General features: G+C 39.5%; 1 pseudogene; it reads right to left on the bottom strand.

The window, feature by feature from the left end:
• Positions 1-1356: 1356 nt before the first annotated feature.
• Positions 1357-1475, bottom strand: LOC145297438 (5S ribosomal RNA; annotated as a pseudogene).
• Between the last annotated feature and the right edge of the window lie 4691 nt (positions 1476-6166).

Raw genomic sequence — 6166 nt, 5'->3', positions numbered from 1 at the left:
CTAAGCAGGTTTGTCGGCGATATGTCCATCGAGGAAGTACAAGTACAATGAGTTCATCAGAGCACATTCCAATAAAGCAGACACAGGGATGCAACATTACAGCAATAGGAGAGAGGTTGGAGCCTAGTTGACAAAGTGGAACCTATTAGATCGGAGACCGTTTTTAGATCCTACCCAAGAGAAAGAGACTATTGATAGATGCACACGCCAATATGCGTCAACAATACTCCATGCATAGGCGAATGGTGTGAGTAGTTTTCTAGAATGTTAAAGGGATCCCACTTTCCTTGCAACAGCCTTTTCAATGTTCTCAGTGTATTTGTTCCAGTTCATATTTTCTGTGAATGTTAAGCCGATAAGTTTAAAAGGAGAATTCTTAGGAAGGGAGTTATTTGTCATGGATATTGGTTGTTGGTGAGGCTTCTAGTATTTGTTAAGAAGAATGGTTTAGTCTTACTAGCATTAAATGTTACCGTTCATTTACGTTGCCATTCCACTACGGTCTGAAGGTCATTTCCTAAAGATCCAGCCATTGTCTTAGATTTGTGTGCATCTGTTCTTCCTTCATGCATATTATAGAGCACTGTATCATTAGCAAATATACCCATCTCGGAAAAAATAGAAGTCGTTAATGAATATAAGGAATATGGAGTGTCAATTCGATGGTGTTGTTCGGGATCGTGTTGTGTCGATCGACGGTGTTGTTTTGGATCGTGTCAAGTCGACGGTATAATTCAAGATTGTGTCATACCGATGAAGTGTTGCAAGTGAACCTTGGTGCGATGCAGAACATAGAAGTCTTAGTTGTGGATGGTACTTACTAGGATTTGATTTAATGCTTGGGCTGGATACAATCAAGTGACTGGGAGGAGTAACTGTATCTAGTGCGAGTAAGGTAACTTTTCCACATTTCAGCAAGGCTAATTTGTCTGCTTTCACTATTATCGAGCCTGATTTCTCTGCAGAATATGAAAACATGCTAAGTAGACACAGCCACTTGGAAGTGGACCACATTGTGAAAATGGGCTGGCGATTAACCTCCACTTACGTTGAGAAATAGACTTGCAGAGTACCCAGCTCCAACATAAATTTGTGAACTGCAGATGGGGGTCGATAATGGTTGATTGCTGCCATATCCTGAGGACAAACTTCGAAATGTCTAATATCCCTCATGGCTGTTTTGTGTGTGCAGTCAGTACCGACCCTATTCAGGGTTTAACCGGCTTCTTCCTAAGGAGGAAGTTTCATGGGAGTATGAAATTCACAAGCGGTCCCCAGTCGCATGTATATCCCCGTTAGTGGAGATGAGGACGTTAGGTTTTTGCAACTTTTTGCAGAGAGGTGTCGACGTCCTTCTACATACAGCACCTGGACTTCCCAAATTGGTCACCCATTTTAGTAATGACCAGGCTCAACGTTGCTTAACTTCGGTGATTTGACGGGAACCGGTGTGTCAACGTGATTATGTTATATATTCATGGCTGTTTTGCAGGAGAACAAAGAGAAAGTTTGGCCCATTATGGATTATCGGAAGCTAAATGAGTATGCGAATGTTTGCTTACAAAAATTGAGCGACAGCAAGGGCCAAACATTGCAGTGCTGGATTTATGCCGAGCCGAGCCTCATTGTAAGTACGTGTTGACAAATCTCCTTGACCGTTCCAAACAGTAGAAACCAAGGGACAGCGATATTGTATTACCCGCCTTGTATTTGGGCTTAATGTCGCCCCTTTAATAATGCGGGCCATTGTTAATATTGTCACCAGCCGGAGTAAGACCATAAAAGCGGCTACGTCTTCGTATATTGATTACATTTTTGTAAGTGAAAGGGTGTGTTCTGCGATCCGTGTCAAGAAACATTTAGAGAAGTTTGTTTCAGAAAGAAAGACCCAAGAACAGATAAGACCGGGCTCACGCATGTTGGGATTACGTGTCCAGGAGGAGCATGGAAAAATGTTATGGCAGCAGTGCTCAATTAGCTTACTTGCCGAATTGTATTTTCAGTGTGCAGGAAATTGACTGACCATTTCCCGGTGTGTAGCTTGTTACGTGTCACTACAGCATTTGTAAAACGAAGGGCAAATATGATGACAACTGGATGAGATTATGACGTGCAAGACCTTCTTCTAGCATAAGATGATCGAAGATATTTGTTTGAGAGCAGCCCAGAACGATCCAGTGAAAGGTGACTGGTGTATCTGTGGAGAAAATATTACAGTGTGGGATATTGCTAGTTTCATTGTCATAGATATGGTTGTGGAAAGCAATGATTCCATGGCGGAAGATACAAGCATATAAATTTAGCTGAACTTCATGCTGTGCAAAACCATACACTTGCGAACGAACTCTACTTGTGCATATCGGTGGATAATTGACCCCTTGTCTAGACAGACGAGAGTGCACACCAAAGAAGCTATGGAAATGATAATTAGGCATCGCTTCTCCATTCTCTGAGAGTTGGCCTTGGAATATGCACCGACAATCGATGTAGGGCTCGTTAAGTCTCACGATAACAGAGCTGACTAACTTACACAGGTACCACAGCGATGGTTAAATTATATCTGTAAAACAATAAAATCCTGAGAACTTGTGTCTGCCATGGCTCCATAACAACACGTGTCTCAGACAATTAATCTGTCTAATGGACATCCCGGTGTGAAAGGAGCATGGTCCTTTGTGAAGTTAGTCAATCCATTAATAACTGAAACTGAAGTGCAGGGGGTGGTTAGGCATTGCAAAGAATGCCAGTCTATAGATCCAGCCCCAGTGCATTGGAAGCCAGGTGTGCTTGACGTCCCAGAAACCTGTGGCAGAGTTGCTATGGATATCATCCATTTCGGCACTCAGTTGTACTTGACATTGATAGACTGTTGCTCGAGTTGTTTTGCCATTTGGAGGAAGTTTCACCAACAGGATTCTGCTAACGTCAAGGTGGAGAGTATATTCTGTGAAAGGGGGCCGCCGATCGAACTGCTCATGGGTAATGGCGCTGCATGTTGCGGAATGATATTTATTGAGTTTCCACTAATGCGGGGCGTGCACATTCGATTTCTATGTGCCCACGTACCCTACGGAAACAGGACAATGAAGAGGTCCCATGTCACAATAAAACACATTGTGGCAAGAACAAGGTGCACGATCTCAGAGGCAGTGTACTGGCATAACGTCACACCTAAAGACGACAAAACATCCATGATGGTACTTGCAAATGTGCTATACACTTACAGAATCTATGTCAAGCGTAATCCGTACAACGGGGGGGAGATACGGTTTGGGTGTAGCATCCGTGGGGAAGATGTACGACAGAGTTCAGCACAGAAACAGTTACAAAAATTAATAGCCAACACTCGATCTCAGTTGATGGAACACCACACCACATAAAGGATGTTCTTCCAGCGTGCTAACATAATTATTTAATCAGTGACGAAATTACCTCATCAGATGACGAAGCCTTACTGCTGTATGAACAACCAGACGAAGAAAGCTCATCAGAAAATGATGCATCCAAGTATCCAGAGCAAGAAGGGTTTAATGATGCAACAGACGATGTCACAACTGAGAAAGTTCCTGAGCTTGTGCCATTACGGCAACGTTCCAGGTGAAAACGTCAACATTGTCATTTGTGTGATCTAGAGATCAGAGAGGAGTGTGACGAGCATACGTGGAAGCTCTTTAGGATTGTGTGCCAGTGTATAAGTCGGCCCTACCTGTGGCGAAAAGCTACCCAGGACCTTTCGATCGCAAATGAAAAGATTGCTCTGTGTTACTGCGTTCGTGATTGTGTCGTGGCAGGTCAATTCGACGGTATTGCTCAGGATTGTGTCGTGTTGATCAACATCGTTGTTTGGAATTGTGTTGTGTCGATCGACGGTTTTGTTCGGGATCGTTATATGTCAGTTCGACAGTGTTGTTCGGGATTGTATCATATCGATCGATAGTGCTGTTTAGGATCGAGTCAATGATATTGTTTAGGATCATGTCATCCCGAATCATAGGAGGTGTTCGGGATTGCATGAACGAACTTATTCAAGACCATGCTGCCACATGTAATATATACATATATAAATAAATATATATACACACACACACACATATATATATATATATATATATATATATATGATTTTCAGAATGTGATAGATTGTATATAATAAAGAAAACAACGTCGCAGCTCACAAGAGCCATAACAGTCAACGAACCGGAAGTCCAAGACTCGAGTTTGGCTAATCAGTTAGACATATCCGAACTCAGGATTTTATATATATATATATATATATATATATATATATATATATATATATATATGTATATGTATATGTATATGTATATGTATATATATATATATCGCTAAAACCAAAACAAAACAACATCTAAGTAAATCGCGATATATCCAGATATTTGGCGAGATGGTCCAGGGGTAAGGGTTTAGGCTCGTTACCGTTGGGTCCCAATTTCGAATCTCGCTAGATACAGCCACTCTGATGATTCGTAGACGACGAAACACGTGTCAGTGGATACGTACATTTTAAAAATAATATATATATACCGCTCCCCATGTGGGGGTACCAAATTGGTTAAAAGGGAAAATTATTACCAACTCGCACTTAGGTAAAAATGCACTTTCGTGAATAATTGAATTCATTCAAAACATATCGCTAAAACCAAAACAAAACAACATCTCTCTCTCTCTCTCTCTCTCTCTCTCTATATATATATATATATATATATATATATACATATTTATATTTTCTTTTGGTGTTCTCTCTTCTTTAGTGAAGCAACAGTTTGTTTATAAACCTCACGTGTCCAATTTTTATTGTTATTGTTTTAGCAAATCATTCCTGATGCCGATATTGTTATTATTACAATTTGTAAGCACCAACGTGTCCAACGTTTTGTGTTTAATATTATTTTTAAAAGGACACACGTGTCTAATTTATCATTTTTATTTTTTTTTCATAATAAAATTAAAAAAAATTTTTTTTATTTTACACGACATCGGCCGTTTGTGTCGAATACCTTTTCGAAGGGATACAGGTGTTCAATTTATAATTCATTACTTTGTTCTTCGTCACAATGACATCAGATAAACATTTTCTCATTGGAGAGAAAACTTTTTTTTTCTGACCTAAAGACGTTCCTGTGTCTTGTAATTTTATCGGCGGCAAAAAGACAATGCCCGTGTCTCCACGGCGAATCATGACGAAGAAATAATTATTATTATTATAATTATACTAGCTGTACCTTAACAATTTTGCCGTTCCTAACAGGCAAGGCTTTTGTAAAGTTGGAAAAGAAATTGTCTCGTCAATCTGATAAAGCACTCTATGGTGGCTTTTCGTTATGATCCTAAGCGTTCCAATTACAATGGAAATCACATTGGCTTCTATATATTTCTATAATCCAACTAATTCCCATTTCAGCTCTTGATATTTATTTATTTTTTCATGTCCTTTCACTTGTGGTCTGATATCGAAACAAAAAATCATTATTCTTTTTACTATTACAAGATTTCACAGAGGCCATCATCAAAGATTTCTCTTTGGGAACAACGTGTGGTGTTCTCTGGAGTTTGAGTGACAACACGTGTCCCCAGATTTCCAGTAATCTCCACCTCTTTCGATAACCTTCGCAATTTGTGTTATCGCAATAGCCGTTTACAATTAAATTCTCATTGGCAACGGCCATTGGTCTTTACTGAAATTTGTGTTTCAATAAACCTCAGGGTCCCAGTCCGCTTTGCACTCATCTAGTAAAGGTCTGGTTAGTGCTTTGTCTCACAGGTTATTCCATCCTCCTAGATTCCCCTCGATTATTTGGTGTGGTTCTAGTTTATGCGACACTTTGTTGGGGAGGAGGAGTAAATTAAAATGATAGAGTTTAAGTTTTCTCGATTTCATATGGTGTTTTTTATGTTTTATTTCTCTAGTAGTTTTTATGTGTCCAGTAATGATACGACAATTCCAATATTTTTCCCGATTCCGATACAATTACCGATTCCTATTCTTTATAAATCGCTTAATATTTAACCAGAAAGTTGTTATTATGTAAGGATTACAGTAAAAACACGTGTTAAATGTACATATATTTTCTCGAAACGTAAAAACACACTTGTGGGCTGATTTATAGCTTTTAGCTTTACTGGTAGGTTAAAATTAATAACTATT

Source organism: Euprymna scolopes, chromosome 17 (genome assembly GCF_053919585.1).
Source record: "Euprymna scolopes isolate OS-2025 chromosome 17, ASM5391958v1, whole genome shotgun sequence".
Classification (NCBI taxonomy): domain Eukaryota; kingdom Metazoa; phylum Mollusca; class Cephalopoda; order Sepiida; family Sepiolidae; genus Euprymna; species Euprymna scolopes.
Note: the sequence above shows the minus strand (reverse complement) of the source record. Positions and strands in the feature narration are given on the sequence as shown.